The 26537-nt window shown below is 31.7% G+C and overlaps 1 protein-coding gene and 1 long non-coding RNA gene across 4 annotated transcripts in view; both read right to left on the bottom strand.

Moving 5' to 3' along the window:
• LOC124360137 (hrp65 protein-like) overlaps positions 1–26537 on the bottom strand; it is a 75136-nt gene that overhangs the window by 7310 nt on the left and 41289 nt on the right. The window lies entirely within an intron of this gene.
• Positions 23170–23399, bottom strand: LOC124360138. Its single transcript, XR_006922212.1, has 2 exons — positions 23298–23399; positions 23170–23240 (listed from the first exon to the last, which is right to left on the bottom strand). It is a non-coding gene; the product is annotated as an uncharacterized LOC124360138 (long non-coding RNA).

Below are 26537 nucleotides of genomic sequence, written 5' to 3'. Positions count from 1 at the left end.
TTTAAAATGGTTATAATGATATACAAAAATAATCTTTCCATTCAAATATTTAACAAAAATATTTTGGTTCCATGTAAATGAATAGCTATGATTTCAGCTAGTCAACCTGGGACCCAAATCAAATCCCGGTTTGGACGCAGTCCCATAAAATTACTCTTTCATACAAGATAAAATAAAAAATCTTTTAATTCTTAGGTTTATTGATGTCAAAATTAATTATCTCCTTGTGTTTTCCGATTCAATGTGTCACAACTTTAATCAGATAGGTAAGCATGGACGTTCAATTGTATCCTAATTATTGCAAGTTATATTTATTTGTAAAACATAATCAAATATTTTTCAAATGTTCAAACGTAATAATATATTTATAAGGAGCAGAAAAGTACACATGTGTCAGAATCAAAATTGTAGAAAAATGTTAATAAATAAATGCTTACCGTGTTAAATATGAGTTTTTTGTATAGTTTAGTAGTTTAAACAAGAAATCTCAAGAATAATGTTGTGATATTTCGTAATAGTGTAATATCTAAAAGACATTTAACATTTAAAAAAAGTAGTTAATCTCATATTTTCAGTGTACTTTGAAAGTAAGAATACATCGAATCAGCCAAGTAACTGTTAACAACCATTTACCATTAAGGGATCTTCATTGGTTACCACACGTGTATGAGATGATCCCTTACATGTGTGCACAAGATGATCTAATAAATGAAAATATCAGTAGTGATGGTCAGACAGACCTGAGTCAGGTTAGTAGTGTTCTAAGTCATTAATACTCACACTTGAGCCATCATGATAATTCCTTGTTATACTAAAAGCTTATTTGTGTGAATATCCACATTGCTTAACATTTATAATAGATTCAGTTCTTAAGAGAAACTTAAGCTTTTGACATGATATTTCCAAAATATAAGACTCCCACCAATATTTAAGGTGCCTCTACCTGAAAAAAGATCGAAGAAAATATTCTTCATTGAAAGTGTGTGCCAAGGATTTTCCACTAAATGAACTGGCTCTTATAGACTTCTACAAATATTTCATATAATATGCAAAGAACAATTATAACCAAGCAAACTGTGGTAGTATAGCGTAACCATAGTACAATTAAAAAAAAAAAAAAGAAGTCACTAATCAATCAGTAATGTAAAGTTGTTCCCATTAAATATAGGTTACTGCTATTGCCCAACATTTCACACTCATTTAAGTATAATAGATGCTAATGGAATCTCTTTTTTAAGAAGTAAACTAATTTGATAAATATTGGCTGTTGGGACAATTTTTCATATCCAAATCCACTTTCAAATGGCTATTTAATTTCACTGAGCAGTGTGTAGAAGCCCAGAGGTCGGAGAAATATAAAAAAATAATTATGAGCACCAATGAGATAAATATTAAGATAAGTAATGGTCATTGGATTCTCATCACCTGATCCACTTCCAAATATATTTAATTTCACAGAGCAGTGCATTGCAGCTCTGAGGTCAGAGATCTAAACAATAATTATGAGCATCAATAAAATAAATGGATATAAAGATAAGTAGTGGTTATTGGTTGTCATTTCCAGATCCACCTTCAAAATAGCTATTTAATTTCACAGAGCAGTGTATTGACGCCCTGAGGTCAGAGATACAAACAGTAACTATGAGCACCAATGAGATAAATAGATATAAAGATAAAAAGTGGTCATTGGATCTTTATCTCCAATGATCCACTTTAAAATATATATTTATTTTCACAGATCAGTGTATTGCAGCCCTGAAGTCAGAGAACGAAACACTATGACCACTACACATTTCCATCTGTAGATAAGGCCTTGAGAATAAAACTGTGCAGTTTGGCCTGAGTCGTCTCCCACATACGTACTGTAAAGACTGCAGATCATTCACGCAGCGGATTTATTTTGTGATATGTGTGCATGTTCATTTTCTTATCAGAACTCCAGTACCGTTCAAGATTACAGAAGAACTATTTAAGAAAGGATTTAAAACTTACCTGGAGTTTCTGAGCATGGTTACACCTTCTGTTGCTAAACAAGCCGGCTAAGTGAGATAAGCTATAACACCTCAAGAAAAATTAACGGCAACTTTGTGGTGTTTGACTACAGAAAGAAGTTAATAGAGTTCATCTGCATAATTGGTTTGATTTGGTCTTGCTTAAGAGGGAGCGACACCCCTACTAAAAATGGGCCAAAAAACACTTCTCGCAGATGCATAAAGAAGTATTATTTGTTCAGTAAGAATTTAAAAATTTTGAACCAAATATTGTCACAGTATTTGATCTAAGTTACTCGATATTTGTGTAAGTATAAAAGGTAACATAAATAAAAAAAGCAATGTTACGCACAGATTTCTTTCTTCAGATCTTTTCAACAGTATAATTACTGTTGAAATTGTTGTGGTAATTTGTTTTACCACAATATCTCATCACTACTGTCATTGATTGTTCACTATTGTTAATTTTTGGGTTAGTTAAACCTAACTTTTTCCAGATCGTCGAATAAAATTTTATTCGGTATTAAATGAGACCTGAAATGAATAACACTTTCTTTATAAAACTTCATTAGTTTAGAGTGGTTCCATATAAATAAAATACATGCCATACCGTATTGTTTTTTTAATTGTGAAATTCATTTCATAGTTGAATTATTTATTCATGTAATTTAACGTTGAATATTGCTATGACTTGACTATGCCTATAATATACGTACATATTGCTGGTACTTTTCATTTAAGCAACATTTTCTGAACACATCAGACTGATCTATCTTGGCCAGTGCAATTGTTCCACAGAAAGCAGAATTTGGACAGAAGGGGTAGTTGTGCAAAGCTTATTAACTGTGGAGAGGATAAAACAAGATTCTCCCCTGACGGGATTCACCACACAATCTCGTTTCTGTCTCAAGACAAAAGAACTAAAGAGACTTTAACAGTTTTCCATCAGTTCATGCGACCAACGATCTGCCACAAGGAAACGTCACACATAGTCAGTTTTAGCTTCAGTCCAGAACTACACAGTCCGAGTCTTGAGGCTAAAATAAACGTGTACTATGAGCATAAATTACATAAATATATATTTAATTTAACAGAGCACTGCATTAAAACCTTGAGATCAGAGATCTAAATAATAACCATCAAGAGTGTGCTAAAATGAACGTTTACTATGAGCACAAATGAGATAAAGACAATTTCTCAGATATTTGATTGCATATCTACAAGTGCTATTCAGAGAGTAAGGACGTATTTTTCCACCGGACATGCAGCACATCAGTCAGCGCCCAGCCGTAACAAGGGGAACATCTCCCCGCAATGAAGATTTTTAAAAAATTCAAATTTGGAATGTGTGCTGCAATCGAAAATCCCGCCAGTTGTCAAGTGTGGTCTGTGATTTATTGGCAAAAAACTTAAAACAAATAGAAATTCATCGGGAATTGTGTTAAGTGTACGAGAACAACGTATTGACTGAAAGTTCTGTCAGGAAGTGACGCATTCAGATTAAAAAGGGCAAAACAAATATTCATGATCAAGAGAAGAGTGGACGTCTGAGCACTGTGATTGACGATCTGGTTGTCAAAGTTGACGAAAATATTTGTGAAAATCCTGTTTCACAATAAACTTCCTCAAACTTTGTTTGTTGAAAAAAAGGAAATTATCATAAAAAATTTTGTTTTTGCATGACAGTGCCCAACTACACATGACAAACCGTACACAAGAACTCTTCGAACTCGTTTAACTGGGATGTTCTTCCTCATCCCCCCCACAGTCCTGATCTTACTCCAAGTGATTTTCACTTGTTCTCGAAAATGAAGACCTAGCTAGCAACACAGTGTTTTGACAACGATGAGGAGCTCCAGGTACATGTCACAGAGTGGCTGCGATCACAGGCGGCAGAATTCTATGACACAAGAATTTCAAAGCTTGTCCCACCCCTAAAATGAACGGTGAATTTATATTGTCATTAAGTAAAAAAGAAGTATTTTGGTCCCTCTTTCACATGCATATAATAACATGTTTTAATTCTAACATTTTCCTTACTTTCTGAATAGCTCTAGCATCTTCAACAATTTAAATAGCTGTTATTGAATCTAATAAAGCCAGTGAGAATCCATAGATTTTACAAGGTCACCTGGTTTCTTGTTTTATTTTGTTATTGGACAGTCACAACAGTCTCTGCACACTTGATTTAATACAGTGTATGTATTAGTACAAATAAATAACACTTATAGAGTAAATATATAATATAACATACCTGTTCAACGAACTCAAAAGGCAAAAGAAAAAAAAAAGAATTCATCACTCAATCAAAATTGGCATTTTCTCACAATACAGATGAAAAACAAAGTTTTTTTTCTTAACTTAAATATTGGAAAAGTATAATTGAAAAGAGCTTTGGATTTGAATGCAGTTTGTGAAACTCATATATAAGCAACATTTACTTGAAAATATCTGATTATGGGCATTTTCCAGTAGTTTACCTATAATTTAAAAAATTGAATTATAATTACTGACATTATAGAGAAACAAACTATAATATCATTCAAAATGGAATACACACACACACACACACACACACACACACACACACACACACACACACGCGCACACACACACACACACACACAAATTCTCAATAATAATAAAATTAATCTCTGAAAATCTCCTTGCATTGCGGAGTGTTTATGAAAACACTCATGGAGCTTGAAAGAAATAAGGTTAGGAAGCAGAGCAGCATATGATGCTATTAGTGTGGGGTTAATTGGAGTGACTTAAGCTTGATATGTGCATTTAAAGAATTTACTTTACTACATACAACCACAAATATTAGGCAATGAAAAAAACTATTGCCCAAAAACCAAATTTAAGTGTATTATAGTAAATTACAAACAAGAGGTAAAATTTAATGAAAAGCCTTATTGCATCTAAATCTCATTCATTTGTATCCCAACAAATGGCACAGATGATAAAACAGTATCCTTTGGCTGGTAGAGGCAAAGTTATAAGCAGAATATATAACATAACAACACGGGTACGATAACATACAATTTTGGAAAATTCCTTATAACATTTTAGGAATTTGTATAAAAAAGTTTGAAACGAAAATATCTTAATATATTGTACGAAAATGTAAAAGTAATTTGCCGGGTGGTATTAGGGCTTTGGCTATGATTAAATATTGGTTTAAAAGCAAACATATAATTGATCTGAGATAAGCTGATTAAGGTCCAAGGAATTGGTTTTACTCCAAAATGTCCAACAAGCCCACAAACATTTATATCTGTTTGAATTTAATTGCTTGAATAATTGTATCCCTAAAATAACATTTGGAGACCACACTTTGGTAACTATAGTTGATGTGCTAAGTTGACAACAAACACACATCAAAATAAGGTAACTTTTTTACTAATAAACATAAAAATGGTTTTAAGGGGTTTCCACTTGATTAGTCATATCTCCGAAATGATCTTATGTAGTTCTTTTACAACTGAATCTCAAAATTGGTTATGCGAATTTCCTACTTGATCTGAAACATTTCAATCAATTAATCTCTTTATTCAATCTATATACAATTATATGTAGAAGAACATGTCAACAGATAATTAAGGAAAACTAAACTTAATAAAATAGACATTTTTGATTAAACATTGGATAACATACCATATTATACTATTTGCATAGTCTCAACAAAATAAAAATAATAGAAACAATTATTCACATTAAAAAAACATGTTTAAAGTTTTTTTCAAAACATATATTCTGCTATCTTCACGTTGATCCTAGGGATGATATAAGTAAACTAGGGTGCAGAAATGATAAGGCCTCTGCTCAAAAGCACTTGTTCCATGAATAGTATACAGTATAGGTTGTTCATTTTTCTGCCATAGTGATGGCACGAGCTACTCGTAATAAACTATTTGTTTTTCTTCATGTACATACATGCTTCATACCCCACCTGCTCTACCACCATTAATAGAATTTTTTAAATTTTTTGTATACAATGGTTGTACAAATGTGATTTATGGCCAAGATCTTGAAAGCTACTGCATAAAGTATGTATTATGATAGTAGGAGACATCATTGAAAGTCTGGAAGTTTGACTGTATTATTTAATAATGTAAAGAGATCTGAATAATAGTGCTGTCACAAGAAAGTAATCTATACTCATGCAGAGTTTAAACAATATAGCTCAGGGAGAAGGCCTTAAACAACAGCAATGTATTTTTGTCTGAAAAAGTATGGAACTTTGAACTATAGCTTGGATCACAAGTCATTTTGGATCCAACTCAAATCTTAACTAAGTTCTGTAAACAAAAAAAGCTGAGTAACAGAGCACAAAAATATGTAGCACAAAAACAACACATTAACTTTATGCTACGATTTTCTGTGCTTATATTTACATTTAAATAATGAGTATATGCCTCTAGAGACATATATCTTGTTAGAATAATCAATCAAAAGATCTTTATTACGATTTCTTTAATAAATATACATAGAAAGTTACATGAGTTACAACAGTTCTAGTGTTGCATTACAATATTGATTCAAAATGCCCCTTCTCTGAGTAAAATGGTTGCTGCAGAAGCCAGTCTTGAAGGTGTCGTTTGAGGTGTTGGCCGTTGAATACTTTTAGATTCTGTGGAAGCGAGTTGAAGACTTTCCGCCCAATGTACAAGGGTTTTCTACTATATTGTGTGGTCTGGTGCTGGAGGATGATGCTCTCTGTGTGTTGTAGGAGTGGAGATTTTCTCCTCTTGTGAGGTCTGTCTGATCTGTGTCGACAACTACTGAGTAAATGTAAAAGGCAATGACAGTCATAATCCTCAGTGATTTAAAGGCCTCTATACAACTATCTGTTGAAGTGAGACATTAGCCAGTGCCCTTGTAGCCTTTTTTCTGAAGAATCAGTATTCTATGAAGGTTCTGAAGTGATGTTCCTCCCCATACTGGCAGGGCATATTTGAGTGTGATTCCACGAAGGGCGTGATATGCAGTCTCTTGTCTAGCTATCAACTTATTACTGCAAAAATTCCAGATTCAAGTTTTTCTTAGAGTATTAAAATATTCAGTCCAAGAGAGATTGCCATCTATATTGTTATGGCAAGTATTTTTGAATAGTTTTCTACGACAATGTTGGGAACTTCTTGGATCTTCTCACGTCTTATGCTGAAATTAAGTAGAGTGGTTGTCGATTAATTGCTAGTTCATTTTGGAGGCAGTAATGTAAAACTTCTTGAGTTGAATTAGTGATGAATAGGTATAGTCCCTCTGCTGTGTCAAGTTGAAGGAGTGCGTAAAGAAGACATTGAAATCATTAGTAAACAGCACAAATAAGGAAGGACCCAGTACTGAGCCTTGGGGCACTCTTTTAGGTACTGGTTGAGGGTGGGATCTAAAGTACATGCTGTTTTATTATGGTTTTATAGATTACTACAACCTGGTAGCACCTTCAAGATAGCTTGCCACTTAATCCTTCAATTTACCCTGAAAACTCAGCATTGATATTTTCTTCAATAACAGATAATATCCCAAGTAATCAAATGCTTTACTGTACTCCAAAAGGATGGCCAAGACAACTTTGTTATTTTCCAGTCGATCTTTAACATATTCTACTAAGCTTGTTATAGTAGTGATAGTGGGTCCTCTTCGGGAATCCATGTTGGTTTCTTATTAGCAGTTCTTGTTCTTACAAGTGTTGTACCATCCTTTTAGGGGTAATTATTTAAATAATTCTGGAGAAAGGAGAGATCAAAGATATTGGTCAATAATTTTCCAGTTTGAATGTTGATATCCTCTTGTGTTTTTGGTACATTTTTTAGAGTTGAAGTTTTGACGAGAATTTACCAAGATAAAAGGACTTACTGTAACAAGGAGTTAGTTGCTAATTGATTTGCACATGTCTAACTGCTTTTGATGGGACTTCATCAATACCACATGATAGTTTAGGTTTTAATGACTGTTTTACAGACAATACTTCATCTACTGTGGTGGGGGCCAAAATGAGTTGTGGATTATGCAACACGTTTACATTAGGTTGTTGAAGTACTGTATTACCTGTAATTTGTAGAGCATTTAGATTTCTTTCCAGACATATCTGCAATCTAACAGAAGTAGCAAAGTTTTCTATAATCATCCATCATTGGGCTGGCCCCTTTTATCCCTTGTATTTCTAGCTGTGAAAACGTATCAAACTTTCTCTGTTGTTTTTCTGAGCTGATGATGTTTCAGAGCGCCTTAGATTGTCAGAGTTGGTTATGTGTTCATTTGCAGCTGCTTGTAAGCTGTTGTAGTTTAAGTCATAGGCTTTCTTTTCTGTTTCATTATGCTCTTATTGAGTTAATTTCCCATCAGTTCATATCTGTGTAAGCAGGTGAGAAATTCATGTTTATTTCAGGGTCATGTTGGAATTTAAATCTTGGCTTGCCTTTTGGCCTCGATTTTTAGAGAGGACACACAATATCTTATGCTCTCCTTATAATAGCTTTTGAAATGAGTTATATGCTTTTTAACACTTGGGACATTATAGACACTGTCCCAGCTCTCTGTGACAAGTTCCATTTTTAATTGATCTAGATTTGGTTTACTGAAATTCCTCCTGAATTTGCTATCCAGTTTTTTGTTAAACTTTGTTCTCTTCATACTGCACCTTGCAAAGTTGTCCTGTAAGTCAAATATTCCTCCTTGTACGGCAGTAAAACTTATGTCATCAGATAAATTAGTACAGATGCAGTCAATCAATGTTACAGAGGTACTGGCTATTCTTGTAACTGAAAGGGGGAGCTGCCTGATGCAAAATGTTGGTACTGTAGTTCTTCCTCAAACAGGATATTGTCATGGTTTGCTGTCAATCGATTAAAACTAACATCACCCATTACAACGGTTTGTCTTACATCTGACTGATGTGTAGAAATAATTTCCGATATGCCCTCTATAGCCTGCCTAGTATTTTCTCCTGGTGATCGATAGAGGCCAATTAGATTGAAGGAGTATTGTTTAGTGCCAATTCGTACCATGGCCGCCTCACAAAGAAGTTCTCTACAGTGGTTTTCTATGTCTAATATTTCTACATTAATATCTGATGTTTCAGCAATGTAGATGGCAACCCCTCCTAGTTTATGTTGTTCTCTGCTAAAATCTGCTATTAAGTTGTAACCATTAACTTTTATTAAGAGCAGAGTTTCTGAGCTAAACCCATGTTCAGTCAGTATTAACCCTTCCCACGTGGGATTTATCTTTCAATTTTTACTCATAACACGTAACTAACTTTATTTTTTTTTTACATTTTACCAACTCTAATTCTTTTTTTAGTTAGTGGTGGCTATTATGAATAAAAAATAATACAGTATCACAAAATAATCAAACCCCTATATTTGTTAACAAATTTTCAAATTAAAAAAAAAATCGTCAGGATTCGCCATTGCATAGAACAATATAGACCTATAACGACACAACAAATAGAGTAATAACAAAATAAAAAGATAATATAATGCTAAATACAACAGTAACACGAACAGTAAATATGGAAATTTGGCAAAACAGCGTTAAACACTAAAATATGCCGTGCCGGATATATCCGTTTACCGCGTAATGGTTCACCGCAGACTGAGGCTAATCACGCCACGAGGGAGAAAGCCACACCCTCCAACCACTGCGACGCGCCAATGAGGTTCAAACTGTAACATCTGCTTTTCGGAACAACTATTCAACACTCCCTTGAACTCTAGCGGATTCCACGGCAACTACAATTTATTAAATAACACAAAATAGACTTTGAAGAATATATCCGTTTGCCGCGTGGGAAGGGTTAATAGTGTAGGCTGGATGCTGCATAACAGATAATAAAGTCTTTATATTTTGTTGGTTAGACCTCTCACCACATTCTGGTGCAGTACATTTATTGATGAGGTTTTATTTGATCCTTTAATGTTGTATTTAGTTATATATCATAGTTTATTGTGTGTAGAATTCTAGTTCTCTAGAGGCGATTTTTGTATTGAGCTCAATGTGAAAAACTATTAGGGATATCCATGGTTTGAGGTTTGTTGCTTTGCTGATGTCTGGATCATTATCTTATCTTAAATTTATTTCTGGGGTCTTATTTATTTTCCTGTTCCTGGGACACTTTGGAGAATTTTCTTCAAGTTGGTAATGTTCTTTGTAAAGAATTTTTCAAAACTCGTGCCTTCTTGTATTTATGGACTGTTGCAGGAGGCAATTGATTAGTAGGAGGCATCTTGGTTGTTGCATTTACTCCTACATTATCCTTACTTTGATCAGTTTCAGGAGTGTATATAGTCTCATAGCAAAGGAAGACAACAAGAATTAAATCCAACAGAGGTTTTTAGTGGTCCTACCTGCATATGGTGGTTTTGATACTCTTGCTTTGGACACACATACATGATTTTCGACAAACAAATCATAGATCATCTGGAAGGAGGATAAACTTTCTCTAGCAGGAGCTGTTGTAAAAATCAAATTGTAATAAAATTGCCTTACAGATAAAGAGTAGTGATAGTGAGTTGATTCACAATTCAAACTGAAATCTCTCAAGGAAACTCAATACATATGTACCTCAATATATACCTGTGATTCAATTTAAGCAAGAAATGGTTGATATCTGTTACTTCCTTAAAGTATAAGTTGAGTAAGAAAACAATTTGCTATACACATTAATAACTTTAAATCAGAATCTTTATTAAAATATTATTGGTTAAGTAATTACAACTGTTAAACCAAGAGTATTTGTCTTGACAACATTTGGAAACAAAATTTATATATTACATTACCTACTTGGCTGCTGATAATTCAAGTTAATTAAAAAATTAAACTAAGAATGAAAAACAAACAGAAATGAATAAACATTTCACTTTTTAATAGTGTCTGTCCTAAGGTGTCTAGTGAGAGCATTAATAATATACATGCATATAGGCGTGTACTATATTTATTACGTATTTTTGTCAAATATAAAATAATAGCCACGTTATAATACTAAGACTATTATTTGTAACAAAATACTTTTAAAATACAACAAACTCATAGCACAGGCAATTAGAACAGAAATAAATTTACTAATATTTAGAACCTAAAGTAATAATTGCTTTTTTGACTACTAAGACATGTTTCACACACAACATAAAACACTTAACACGAAATGACAATGAAATAATACATATGCATTCTGTAACTATGCAACAGAATATTTTGGTTTAGTTTATGTTACATTTTAGAAATTTATGTTCTAGTAGTAATTAATATACTTTAAAAATATTTTGTTTGGCATTTGTCAACTACTGTACTTGTTTATTGTCTACTATTTTTATAGCCAATATATACTTTTCTATTATATGCATAATATTTACATAAGTGAAAAAAATGTATTACACATACCAACTGTTATATCTTATATAAAAAACAGGTAATGCAGGATGTACATAATTTATAAATAATTATTAGAATAAGATTATTACTGAGAAAGAAACTACCAACAAAAGGTAAAAATATTAATTTCAGTAATAAAAAATCTAAAAAATGTAGATAGCTATAACAATTTTCAAAGTACATTGGTGAATATTTAAAACATTTTATATTATTGATTATAAAAACCGAGGTAATATTTTTATAAACAAACTTGTACTGTATCCAAATCTTACAGACTGCATTATAAGATTTTGATATAAACAAGTCAGGAAATAAAATTGTGTGTATATATATATATATAATTGTATATATATATAAAATTGTATATATATATATATAATTGTATATATGTATATAATTGTACACACACACATAAAATTATTATTATACAATTGCAGGCTTGTTTAAATCTTTTACAAGAGATGGAGATAAAAAAGAAAGTCTTAGTCGTTTACCAATACTGAAATAAAACTAAATTATGTTAAAAACGTAATATATATTTAGAAATGATTCTACACTTCAGTTTTCAGGCCCGTACAAAAATCTAAATTTATGTCAAAGTAAATAAAACAAACAGCTACATATTAAATGTACAAATTCTTGATTCCTATTTCAAAATTACCTGTAACAAACAAGCACAAAGAATTTTTACAATCTATCATATTAATATCTGAAATTGGAAATTATTAACCACAGACAGACAACTGTCACACTGACATTTGAAACATAATGTGTGGTGAACGAACAAATGAAGACCCCAGATAAAAACAATAATCTTCACAATATTTTGGATGTTGTATATGATGATATGATCAAAAGCCAATTTAATTAATATGCTGATGATTCTAAATGTTGACTGAAGAAAATTACAACTGTCTTCTTGCACCTTTATTTCAATAAAAGTTACGATAGGAGCTACCGGCTGAGCATTCGAAGCTTATCACTCATGGGCTGAAAAAATTCCATTCCCTTCTATTTGTCTGCACATTTAGAAAATGTACAGACACTTACATTCTTCATGAAGTTCCATTTCCACAAAAGCAACATCGACTTCAAAAATGGCGCATGTCACCACATTGGATTTACTCAGTATTAATGAACGTTTTTATATTATTCTTATGAGTAACAATAATGGCAATACGAAAATCGCAAAATAAATAAATCTGTAAACAAACTGAGTACAATTAGATGACATATTAACAAGCGACATAGAATCACATGCAGCCCAACTACTCGTTAAGTTATCTTCAAAGATACTTCATTTGTAGAATATGTTACATATATGTGTATATGTCCACTGCATGGGATTTGAGATGGTTGAAGTGTCATGGAAACATTCAGTGGGCTGGCATAATTTCTCTTTTATCTGTACAAACTTTTTTCCGTATGATTGACTGTCAGGTCGACAGAACAACTCAAGAATGAAATAAGCTACAGACTGAAATTTTACATGCAAACCTCAGTGAAGCGTGTTAAGCAATACATAGTGTGACATACTCCTACCTTGTTTCACAGTACTTTCTCAGTATAAAATATTTCTCAGTTACAACTACAACAGGGTAGTCCTTCCAGCATTGCAGGTTAGAGGTCTAATTTGCACGAACTTTCGGTACAAGATAATGACTGCCGGTACACAAGGTTGGTTTGGTTCGGTACAACCAACAAATAAACCAAATACTTTAATCTGAACTCTACTTTTAACAACCTTTTGAGAAAAACAAGTCTAAGAATGCCATGCTACTGGTAAGAAATTCATAGAGATTAAGGGAAATGAATACATTTTTATGACAACAAAATTCATATCCTCTACCTTTTCCATTTAAATAATAGAATTCGTAACTTAACCCTTTCCGGGCCAGGCGGCAATATATTGCCGCCTTGATATTCGTAATTTTCTTTAAAAAATACGACATCAAATGATTAAAGTTTTATGTTTTTTTTATTCCCTGGTATATTTGTAGATATTTAATATGAATATAATTTTATTTTGGAGGTCTATGCATTTTTTATTTCGTAATTGTCACGTGACATTATCAGGTGACTCGATCTATTGTTGTTAATTCTTTATGCTTTAGTGCAATCCTACCATTGTATGCTGGATTCTTCTTCATTATTTTATTTTGTGGTTGTAAATATTAGTAGTGTTACCTGCTTAGCTATTGTGGGTAGTAGTTACAATGACTGACAATTTGCGATCTCACGGGAGTGAAATTGTAAGTAGCATATTTGTAAATAGAAAAAGTGTAAATAAATTTCAAATAAAATTGTGTAAATATTTCTTGGTAAATAGTATTTTTAACTGTATTGAAACTGCTTATGGATCCTACAATCATCTGTTTACCGGTACATCCGTAATGTGAATATTTATTTTAAGTTTCTTGCAGTTAAGAGTCAGTTGCTTTATCACTTGTTGCGAAGTACAATTATGCGTATTTATACAAAATGTGTCATAAAAAATTTATTTATGAGAGAAATAACACAAAATTGTGTATGGTTGTTCCTTTATAAATGTACAATATAATAACATAGCTTTCTACAGTAAAATTATTTTTCCTTTTTTAGTTATTTACGAAAAAAATTAAAAAATTAAATTTTTTTTATGTAATCCATTAAAACATTATTTTTTTTAAATTTTAAATTACTTAAAACTACATCTTTATATTTTTTTGTTGATAGTATATATCTATACGAGTAATTTGGTGCAACTTTTAGGTCATTCTCTAATGTTTATGAAAAGTTATAAATTTTAATCTAAGAGACTGCAAAAATCGCCAATTTTAGCCTGGCACTTTTGACTAGTCACAAGGGGATAGATATGTGAAAAAAATTTTGCAACATCTCATATTTGGTCCTGGCCCTGAAAGGGTTAAAAAATGAGCTTCCTGAATATATTCCATTTACGTAAAAAGGTATAGATAAAATAAAAACATCCACTACCTACTGCTGAGCAGCTAACATCCACACATAAAACCAGCAGACACACTGGCATTGAAAAATATAGACATAGATAATACGAACATGAATTAAAATATCATTTATACATCACATCAGGTTTTTACTGTGTGTTTCAAAATAATTTTTATATACACAGAACTAGAAAAACACGTTTTATCAATCAATAATTCGTGTACTGCTTAACAGTTGTCAATGAATGGACTCAGCAGATTCACCATGATGCACCAAAATTAATATAGAAAATACTAATTATAATAAAAATGTGTTAGAAATCAGTAATATTTTGCGTTCTGGCGATACGCTGTAGTCTACAAAAAGTTATTTGGATTTGAGATATAATAATGGAGACAACCTGCTTCAGGCGAGACTCGTAAACATATACCGATCGATCTTCATTCAATTTTACGGACCACGTAGTTTAAAATATGATGTTTTGAGATAAATCAGATCCTGATTCAAGGTGTCAAATTAATTTTCATTTCATACACAGCACTTACAAACAGAAAATTGTTTTTGAAATTTTCCTTGTTTTACAAGAAGATTCACGGCTTATTCCCTGTTGGGTGAGCATCTAGTATAATAATCAAAGAGACATTGGGAAAGAAACAGAGAATGTTAGGAAACAAACAATCACTAAAACGTGTTAAAATACAAAGCTTATTTATTAAAACTTATAACTATTGTAAATTTGGAATGGTTTTGATTAATTCATTAAAAATATTTGTTGTTTCTTTTACTTTTAACTCAACAAATTTAATAGAAGAAACCCAACGTATTTTGAAATTTCATCTCTTTTGCAGATGGATACCTTGAAAAAATAAAAGTTGATGCATCCACACTAAACACTGAAAATATTTGCATCATTATGGATACAAGGAGCGTGGAATATCACATTGACTTTTTAATTTAAATTTGAACCAAATGAAATTATAGTTTATAGCAAAAGAATAGTAAAATATTAGTTCTGAACAACAATAAAAACTGAATATAATCTATTTATATAGATATATTCCCATATATAATGTTCTTTTTCATAGTAAACTAGTTCAAATCAAACTAAAATTTAATCTTTAAAGGCTTTTGCAAATGACCTAAAATTAACAAATATGTGCTTATTTTTATATTTTGTTTAATAAGGTAAAAGATCAAAAATAGTAAAAAGAATTAATTTTAGGAACGTAAATTCAAAAACTTGCTAACAAAAAAAAACCAACAACATAGAAACAACAATATAAACTATTGGGTAACCAGAGTGAATTTCTAGTGATCAATTAATTTATCAAGTTCAAGTTCATACAAATTGAAACAAGAAGTATCTACTTGCTATTAAATACTACCCTTCCTTCCACTGTAAACTCAATTAACAATCAGTGGATAATTCTTCCTCAACATTCTAACCATTTCTAATATGTCTTCAGTTGCCAAAAGTGCATGTAGAAATACATAAATCCTCTACTACTGTGTCATATTCATAACATATTTTACATTATTTAAAGTTTCACAAATTTTCTTTTTACTTATTATTGAAATATACAAGTCAACTATAAGAAGAGACATGCAATTCTATCTGGCAATATATGAATTTACTACTGAACTTTACTGGCACCATGTCAATTCCTAATGAAGTTTTGTTGTCTCTTAGTATAATGTATCAGTAGATACCAGCGCAATCTTGTCGAACTCATTGTGATTAGCAAAGTCAATGTCACATTATGATTTGAAGTTCACTTTTCATTATCCATGGAACTGACCAGACATAATATTTTGGCTATTTATATCGGCTGAAAATTTATCCATCTATTGTTTCTTATCACTTACAGTATTAACATTGCTTTAATATTTGAGGTGTTTTAAGCATTTAAACTTATTTGAGCTTATTTTATAATTGAACAAAGCTTTAACTGTGGATAATGAACTCATGGGTAATTGAGTTTCCATGCATGTATTTTATATATACATAGTGCCTGACCCATTTGCCGCAGGTCATATTTTAACTATATATTTATAAACTTAGATCTTAACTAATTTTTTATTTGATTTTAACACAAAAATGTTTAATTGATAAAGCTGTTATGACATATTAACTTTCATAAAAATGTTCAGATCTGACATACAACTTTCGATGAAGTTGTTGTTTACTATGATATTAGGTTGTTAGATTTAAATTTGCTATGTTGTTGTTAAATGCTATGTCTGCCTATTGCATCTCATGTTTAATGGCAATAAAGAATGTATTGTATTGTTACTTGACTTGATTTTCAGTTGTGATTTGTTACAAATCACATCAGTGATAGATGTTCAAATACATTCCTTTTTGAAAAGAAATGATAAATGTCTGTGTTTCTTACACAGTAAATGGAGGCACTATATCAATTAATGAAAAAAAAAACCATTGTTATAATTGTCGGATAGATATCATTCTTGCACATTTAATATACTTAAGATCACAGTAAACAATTACTACGAGTAAGTGAAGAAGGTTTTTTTAATATCTATTTTTGAAAAATTTGAAGGACACATCAATGTTAAGAACAGATATTAGATTAGAATAAAAAACAGCAAGTGGTTTCTGACTTACTTGTGTGATCTAGAACAAAACTAAATTTTCAATTGTTACTATACAAATTTAAAACATTTTAACAGATAAAAATAATTACTCTCTTGTAAGTAATAATATTATTACAAATACTTATAAAATTAAAATATACCTGTAAAATATGTAGACCTACTGAGTCTAATTACACATGTAAAGACCATCTTCATAATTATGTAATTGTTCTAACATGTCAAATAAGACACACATTTATCCCAGTTCTGCAATTCCTTATACTGATTGCTGGTTTCTGAGTCAATATATATATTCTTCTCAAGTGCATGCGTCTTGCAATCCATTCGGTTTTCAATCAATCCACGTTTTCTTCTACACTTTTGATTTCTTGGATAGTGAAATTACTGTAGTGTTGTAAATCGCGTGCAATTTTTAAAATCATCTCACTCGGTTTTGAATAGGAAGGGAATCGTGAAATGCAGTATACTTTCTTTTATAGTATATCATTTAACAAATACTTTAATCTGGTTTTACATGACAATTATTCTGTAGGCTTACTTTCTTTTATAGTATATCATTTAACAAATACTTTAATCTGGTTTTACATGACAATTATTCTGTAGGCTGCATTTCAACAGTCATCTTAAAGGTCATCCAAGCCACCTTATATTCATTTTGATACTTTGTACCTTCAACCTTCAACATATTTCACATAGTTAAACCATTAATGCTGGGTTCCAATTTAGATTCGAGCAAGTCTATAATCCATCATAATAAAACTATATCGCTTATCTAGATTGGAAGTTACTGGTTGAACCATTTTTCAACTCGTTAATAATTACTAGATTTTTTTTAACATCCATCCCTGTAGTAAATTTATAGGAATATCATCCTTTCCAATCTTACTTGCAATCTGAAGATAAGTTATATATCCATATTCTCGACAACCAACTTTTAAAATCTTTTCCAAAAAATCCAATTCTATTACAACAATTGTGCTGTATTTTTAATTTTTTGTCAAACTAATCCGTTATTGTTCTCATTTCTTATTCAAATTCTTTTAAGGATACCCCCTCTCTTTATGGATTGTAATAGTAGCTTCTTCCTTTGTTGTATAAATTTGGTTTATTAATATGGATTTTCATTTCTGTTTCTAAACAAAAACTGACATTACATATACAGAGTGAATTTAACGTGGTAACTGTTCTATCAGATTTGTTACTTCTTGTAACATGATTGAATTATAACATGAGCACGTTCTCATTTATTTGAAGAAGTTTCACTTCTTCAACACAACACTGTCTGTGTAGATAACTTTATACTCTTTTGTTTCCTTTGTGAATTGTACCTTTGTTTCCAAGTTAATGAGTTACCTTTTTAATATTCATAGCCCAGGTGTACCTTCACATAAAAAATACAATATAGTAGTGTGAACCAACATATATATTAATAACCAACAATAGAGGTTTTAACATAAATTAAATAATTAAGTCCTTAGTTGATTTTTTAATATCTGCATTATAATATTGCATGGCATCACTGTCAAGCAGTGGAAAAGGCGATAGTGACACAAATCAGTCTTCTCACACCTAATTCATTGATTCACAATGTCTTTAAAAGTACAACTTTATTATAAAATAATGGCTTGTGCAAATTCTTCAGTTGTGTGCAAATAGCTTTTTGAACCAAACCAACTAAGTTTGTATGAGCAAAACAGTTTAATTAAGATTTAGTTATGATAAACAATATTATTCCTGTTATATTATAGCTCTTTATATTTAACAAGGTTCATCTTCTTAGGAAACTTCAGTATTTCACTTCAATTAAGTGTCTGTTGAAATAAAATTGTTACTTAACAAGTATTACATTTTTAGTTGTTAAAGTACAATAACACAACAAGAATTCCCAAACCATTCTAAATCATTTTATGTCTTACCTGAGCATTAAAAAAAACCATATGAAGAAATTCCACTATATAGCATTAAAACAATACAATAAAATTAACGTAAAGAAGGTGAGTTAACCAAGCCAACATAAAAATTATACTTGTATTATCGCTCACATACAAGAATAATGCAAGGTCATGTTTCATTTATAATATAAGATAGAGTTTTAAGAACAACTGTTTCCTATTAAGTAGGTAGGATTAAATAATAAGCAATTGAAGACTGTAAAACAAATAATCCAAGCATTCCAGTGAAATATTAATTTTTCTTGCAATACATGACATTTTTTTAAATATGAAAAACTGTATTAATAACAATATACATACATAATGAAAAAATAGAGTGACGATCTGTGATTAAAAAGACAGCTGTAAAAAAGTATATATGGATTTATTAAATGAGTAAAAAATCAAGTTTCTACTTATCATAGAAATTTAACTTACTTATCATCATAAATTACTTATAGTGGCTGTGAGTAATGTGTGAAAACTCAATGAGTTTTATAAACAGATCGAAGTTCTAACATATTAAAGAGTGAAAAATCGATATTTTATTAAAGCTTTAAGAAATTATGTTAAAAAATGCAATAAATAACTTGATTTTGTTATAAAAATATAGATTTTAAGACAGTATTTGATTAAAAACCGTTACAAATAACAAGGCAAATAATATCTGCCTAAAATATAAACAATAAAGCCCTTTCCTGCAGTTTTATTAATGAAGTAAAATAAATTATGCCTTGTGTATATAACTGAATCTTCAAAACGTCGCATTGTGTTGACTTTATGACATTAACAGATAATTTGGTGCTCATAACTATCTCAGCCACAACATAGACTACTCTACCTTTTTTTTATCTTAACTACTTTTCTAAAACATATATTAGGTTAAACAAAAACATGTTTGACTCCTTTTGTAAAACTACAGGAGGTATTGGTTTTTAGGTTAAATAACAATAACATGCCTCAACAGTTATTTTTCCTAGACTGCAGTACGTTATACCGGATATAGATAAAAGTTAAGTAGGATTTCACTCTAGACCTTAATAAGCTTCTCAGTCATTTTTTTGGTCATCGGGATAACAAGGCAACTCTACTAAGGTACTGGAAATATAGACCGGAAGTATATTACAAGAGCTAGAATTGAACACTTTTTCACAGGTGACAGAGAACTATGCGTATTTTATATGCATTTTCTTGATCGGGGCAACAAGGCAGACCCAGCTCTGGTGATGGAAATATAATTAATTCAAACCAGATTAGCTCCTATCTGTCCAAAACATGATTTGAGTCAGATTAACTCTGATCCTCTTAACCATGATTACTTAAGTATATGTACCTGATATATGCCTACTTTCATTTGAATATGTAAAAGAAATCCATAAATTTCGATTTTGAAAATTGCATGCCAAGCTGCCGATTTATCACCTACTTAAATAATAAAAATCAGTAACAATTTAGTCGCTCAAAGATATTTTTTACCTTTCACTTAAATACCACTTACTCGTATATCAGGTCTAGCAAGCACTAATGGCAAGGTTTCATGTCACCAAAAAAAGTTTTGAGATACACCTATCATGTTTTTCAGCATCATAGCCGTTAAAATTCCAAAAATGGAGCTTGAAACAGTTCCAACTCAATACTTTTTTTTCCCCTAGGGGCGGCCTTCTGCCATGCACCTAAGCCTCAAGGGCTTTTTGCGCACCCCGGAAACACACCATGAGGGCCACCCGTCTACAATTTCAGCAGTTCCACAAACCGCCGAAAACAACCTATCAAGTCCTCCTGGGAAAATTCACCACCCCTGTCCAAACTACCAAAGATGGCATACCGCTCCCTTACTATTGCGGGGCAATCAAAGAGGCATTCTACTCATTCTCAAGCTCGGATGCAACCTCCACCTTCTCTCATGCTCCGTGCGAATCCATTTCGAGACAACCCTAAAGGATTCACTCCTTGGAACACCGCAGAACGGTTGAGGGCCCGTCATCATAATTGTCGCTGAGCCCCGGTTGGCCAGGGCATCAGCTCTTTCGTTCCCAAGAATCCCCTCATGACCAGGAACCCAACAAACGGTCACATTGTTGATTCTGGCAAGGGAGGAGACGGCCTGATAGCAATCCCAAACCAGTTTGGATTTGATCACGCAAGAATCCAGCGCCATCAGCGCTGCCTGACTGTCCGTGAAAATACTTAATAGCACAGAATTCTTAGACAAAATGTTGTCGGTTATGTGATGATGATTAGTCAACCCCATCCATACAAGGATACCAATAACTTTCTCATTTCTACAAATGTGGGAAGTCTTCTACTTCGGTTCAATCTTGTTTCTCCTAATGATTTACTGGCATTTCGGTTGCTCTCAATGACCATCATTTGTATAATGTCAGTAAGAAAAGCTGAACCTACAAGCTTCTTGAATATACTTAATTGTTACTCAGAAGTAAAAGCGAAAGGAAAATCTTGTTGCCTTTCTTTAAATTTAGTCTAGTTATCCATCAGTTCACCGCCTTATTGATCAGAACCTTCACTATTCACATTATTGGTTACTATTTCCATGCCAGACTCACCTTTATCACTATTTTTATATTCTGATTCACTTGGCAACAAGTCCCATTTTTGTCCATGCCGTTAACACTTGTCATACTAGGATAACTACCAACTTTCTCTCACTGTTAATGTCATAAACAGGATCCGGTTCTAACATAGGACAGTCCAAAAGTCTGATTGTGGTCATTATTCACTTCTCTATTACACGTAATGAAGTAGTTTACTCAAGTTTAGTTTAGTTCACACTAGGTTAAACGAAACAATTATGCATAAACATAATTAATTAGCAGACATAATAAAGTTTTGAAAGGAACGCTCGAGCACTGCTAGCCATGGACAAAGAATTAATAGCAAGGCATTAAAAGATAGCTGTTAGGCAGCAGCTGCTTTACCTAATACTAACATCTGTGAATAAAATACTCAAAACAGAGAGCAAAAAATGGTCAGATTTTGGCTGGCAGTGGTATTTTTGATACAAACATGTTGTGCCAGTCAGATCTAATGTTCACAGCAGCTAACATGTTAAACTAAGCACATTCAAGGTGGCCACTCAAAATCTCTTTTCAAATTGCCGGTTTTTTCCGGGTCAAAAATGTCCATTATCTAGTCTATTTTCAAAACCAAATAGACAACTGTAGTACTGTATTTAACCCTTATGCCAAGTACAATGATGACGTTTTACGTCACTAGCAGTGTTTGCAAGAAATGCCACTAAGCTCCGGTACTTTAGCATTTCGTCGCTAGCGATATGCAAGAAATTCGGTGATGACGAAGACTGATGAGAGTGGTTGATTCAATCGGTTGGCCGTTTGTAGACAGGCAACAACATTAAGTTGCGTTTACACTGGCTAGTAAAATTGCGAGAGAATTTGCACAACTACTGTAGCATAATGTGAACAAGATGAGCAATTTTATTCACGAGAACTGTCACAAGTACTTGCTACAGTTGTATCGCTGGTTGTTCCGGGAGTCAAGACGAAGTCTGTTTACACACGGCAGTGATGTCTTGGCAATTTTATAATTGAAATTTTAATAGCTGTTCTCTAGTTCTTATTACCAACTGTCTGACACTGGTAGCAGCAGCGCTCGCGAGAGCTCTTGTGCCAGTTTAGCCTAGCGATTTTTACAGTCGGACACAAAACTTGCGCCATTCTTTGCCAGTTTAAACACAGTGTTCCAGTCGAAATCTGGATGCGACCGTGATATCAAAACATAACAACTTTCTTTGTTTTAACCCATGTAATTTGTTGACAATCGTTACGTGTGTGAGGAGCAATCGTTTATGTACCAACAGAGGCCTCGGCCGCTATACGAGCGGTAAGCTGTGAGCGCCGACTTTGACGTCACTTGTAACTAACCCACTACTTTCTTCTCCAAAAGGTATCTTATAAAGCTTTGGTCTATTAAAACTGACATTCTGGTGTACTAAAAAAAATGGGGTTGCACCTCTTATCGAACCTTCAAACATTATATTATTTAACGAACCGAACACTTAAGCCTGTTTATAACACTATACATTTTAAGCCTGTGCTGTCTATCTAACAAACGTCTTTTCAAAACACTATTTTCAATCAAGAATAAGAGTTGGACAACTTCGTCCCGAGACCCCACTTCAGCGACTGAATAATGCTTAAGTACAAAAAACCTGTCTGTATCGCGGTTTACTACCGCCCTGCCGCTTAAAACGTACCACTGTTTAGTGTCAAAGTCCGAAACGATCGGTCAGCTGATTTTAATAGTACGATGCATTGTTACGTATTTGGGGGGGGGGGGGGTTCCGTGGCACAGGAGTAGAATTAACCAAGATAAACTACAGTATACTAGCTGAGGTAACCTTAGATAGTACGGCGTTAGATGTAGCTCACGAACACAGTATACTAGCTGAGGTAACCTTAGATAGTACGGCGTTAGATGTAGCTCACGAACACATGTCAATCTTCATTCACAATTTCACGTCGCGTAAAATACGATGTTTCGAGATTAATCAGTTCTTGATTCAAGAAGCTGTCAAATTATGTCTTGATTTTATAAGTTCTTGGAGACGGAAAAGTTATTTTCCATTAAATTCCCGGTTGGGTGGCCACCCTGACATTGGCAGTTTCCACATACCAGACTAAAAAATGATAGGAAGCGATAACATAGTAGTTGTTCATTTATTGAAATAAATCCTTTAAGTAGCAATAGCTTGTTATAAATTTTTACTTATTTATACACATCATTCCTATAAACTAAGTTGGGAGAGAAAGAAATCTTCATTTTACAAGCAAAATTAGCGGCCATGATAGTGAGACTAAGTATTTTTTTTATCTCTGTTTGCCGAGGGAAAAGTACCTAGTGCAAACATGTACATCCTAAGAGCTGTAAGAGGGTATCTTAGTTAACGGCAGGCCGCACATTTGACTAATACTATGCATTTGAGCCTCTATTGTTTACAAGGGATCAAGTTTACGACCGTGTCATGAATAGGAACTCGTAACAAATCCATATATATATATATATTTCATTTCAGAAACGTATGATTTTAATGTTGAGTGCTAATGAGTTGTGAAAGATATTATCATTAATATACATGGTTTATAAGTTACATTAAATATACAGTTTCTAATGGGGAAAATACTTGGGGCTGTGATTAAATTGTACCACATTTTCCTGGGCCCAGGAAATTCAAATTCACTGACCATAAAATATTCAAAACAAAAAACAAAATTTCAGTTTTATAAAAAACTGATATGTTTTTATTTTCAGATAATTTTTTTGTGGTTGAATTTACCTGACCATGTACAGTATTTATATCTGTGTTGACAAGAGTGTTCATATGGACATGAAATTGCAACACAATGAGTGCACTACTTATTTGTTATGTGTTATTTCTTCTTCTAAAAACTTTTTAATCACAATACTTACCTAATGCTGCATTCATTATAGCAATTCATTATATGAATGAATGTATGTATTTTTTCTTTTAGATAAAAGAAATGAACTTTACTTGATTAAAACAAAATAAGTTTCTAATGGCTTATTCAATAAAAATATTGTAAAGTTATTAATAATGAATTGAATTTATATTAAACGACAATAACGAAAAAAAAAGAACTTTACTTTGGTCCATATTTATTTTCAAATTCGCATTATCTAATTTTAACCAATTACGTCTAAAATTTGAGTGTATCCTGATTGTCTATTCAAGTATTCTAACTATCTGATCATGTTCATAATGAAGTCAACAATGATCAGTTCTAAGCAACCTTCCTTTTTCAGGATATTGCATTTCAACTACTACCGTAAACATATGTTGCACAACAGATATCCATAGAATAATGATTTGGCTAATATTCTATAGGTTTGATGGTATTATTTGAATGTTTTATAGACAAATAGACAATTAATCAATTTGTATAAGTTTCATAATGTATACAGCTTGAAACCGGTGTACACAGTTAGTGACTGTACACTGTACATAAAAATGGATGTTTCTGTTATAGGATGGAGGTTGGTTATTTCAAAGAATATTAAACAATTGCACAATCAGTCTTGAGGCTCATATCTGTTCAGATACATTTTTATAAGAAACTGACTTTTAAGCTGATGATAAAAGTAGATTATGTATATTCAAACCACCCAGCATTATTTCCTGAAACACATTAAAAAATTTAACAATACATATACAATTATATAAAGATGATATGGTGCAGGGAAAAAAATAAAAAAATAAATAATATGCTATTAAAGATTAGTTGTCTGAGTCAGCCAAACGTCATTTATAATATTGTATTATACCAATTAATTATCAGATATTCTAAAATGTGGACTGTTTTATTAATAGAATTCAGACTTTTATTCTAAAATTTAGTCATCAGATGTAAAACTAAATTCACAAAAAAAGTACAGTATAATATAAATAAAACTAAATTCTATTACAAACATTAGTTTAAAATAGAACTGGAGTTCTATTTAAAGATTAATCCCATATTATTTTAGTATTTTCCTCGAATTTATAGTTGATCAGTGACAATAACCTATGTCAAAGGTGTGTGTGCGTGGGCACATGCGTTCAACTTGACTTAATGAAATTATATCAATTTGTCTATAAGATATATCCCTAAAGTGATATAATATATGATTCTTCAAATAATGTCAATTGAAGTACTATTTGAACAACAACAAAAAAAGAAATAAAAGATAATATGCATACTGATGTAAACTATAATAAATCATAAAGTGGTTTGTTTACAAATAATTATGGTTTTTGTTGCTCATGTGATGAAAAAGAAGGAACACTAGAAACAGGTTGGAGAATACATTAGAAACAAGTTTTTAAAATTCATTGGCTATAAATAGACTTTCAAAACCACAATACACACAAAACTAAGTTATATTATAATGGTTTTTAGGAACATAATTATATATTTTTTTTATTTAACAAAGCCAAAATACAGTGTTTTAGAAATAAAGTTAAATTGGACAAAGGCTTGAGTTTGTTAGGCAATAATAATTATATAAAATTAAATTATGTTGTATTATTTTTATTTTATTGTTAATTTATCTATTAATTTAATTCTTATTATATGATGCAAGAAACTGTAAGGGTTAACATTAAAAATATTAGAAACCAATTGATGGATCTTAAACAAATATATTTAAAATTATAAAATCAAATATTTGTTATAAAAACTTTTAATCATTTTTTAAATCATTGACTGCTTGAAAAAAATAAATCAAAATTAACAATTATGTCTATAACAATGTCATTATTATTTAACATGACACAACACAACGTCATGTTTTATCTACATCCTTGATTTTAAAATAAATAATAGCATTCAAACGTTTTTATTTTATTAACAGCTCAGCTTATATATCACAATTTTAGCCAATGAATATTTGCAGAACTGTGACATGTGAGATTCTGTATGTCACGTCCTTTGATAACAGAATAAAGTAGCAAACAATTTTACATATACACGTATACTTACTTAAACACAACGTAGTTGTAATGCAGGGGTTCTCAGTTTATGAAATACTTATTCATGCGTATACAACAAAAAGCATGTGCAATACCTCACAGAATTTCTTGGCAAGAATCGGATGCCAATTGCAGCTTTTTATCTTAACCATGACAACACTTTAGTCT

This window comes from Homalodisca vitripennis, chromosome 4 (genome assembly GCF_021130785.1).
Source record: "Homalodisca vitripennis isolate AUS2020 chromosome 4, UT_GWSS_2.1, whole genome shotgun sequence".
NCBI classification, from domain to species: Eukaryota; Metazoa; Arthropoda; class Insecta; order Hemiptera; family Cicadellidae; genus Homalodisca; species Homalodisca vitripennis.
The sequence above is the reverse complement of the archived record's forward strand: the minus strand, read 5'-3'. Positions and strand labels throughout refer to the sequence as shown.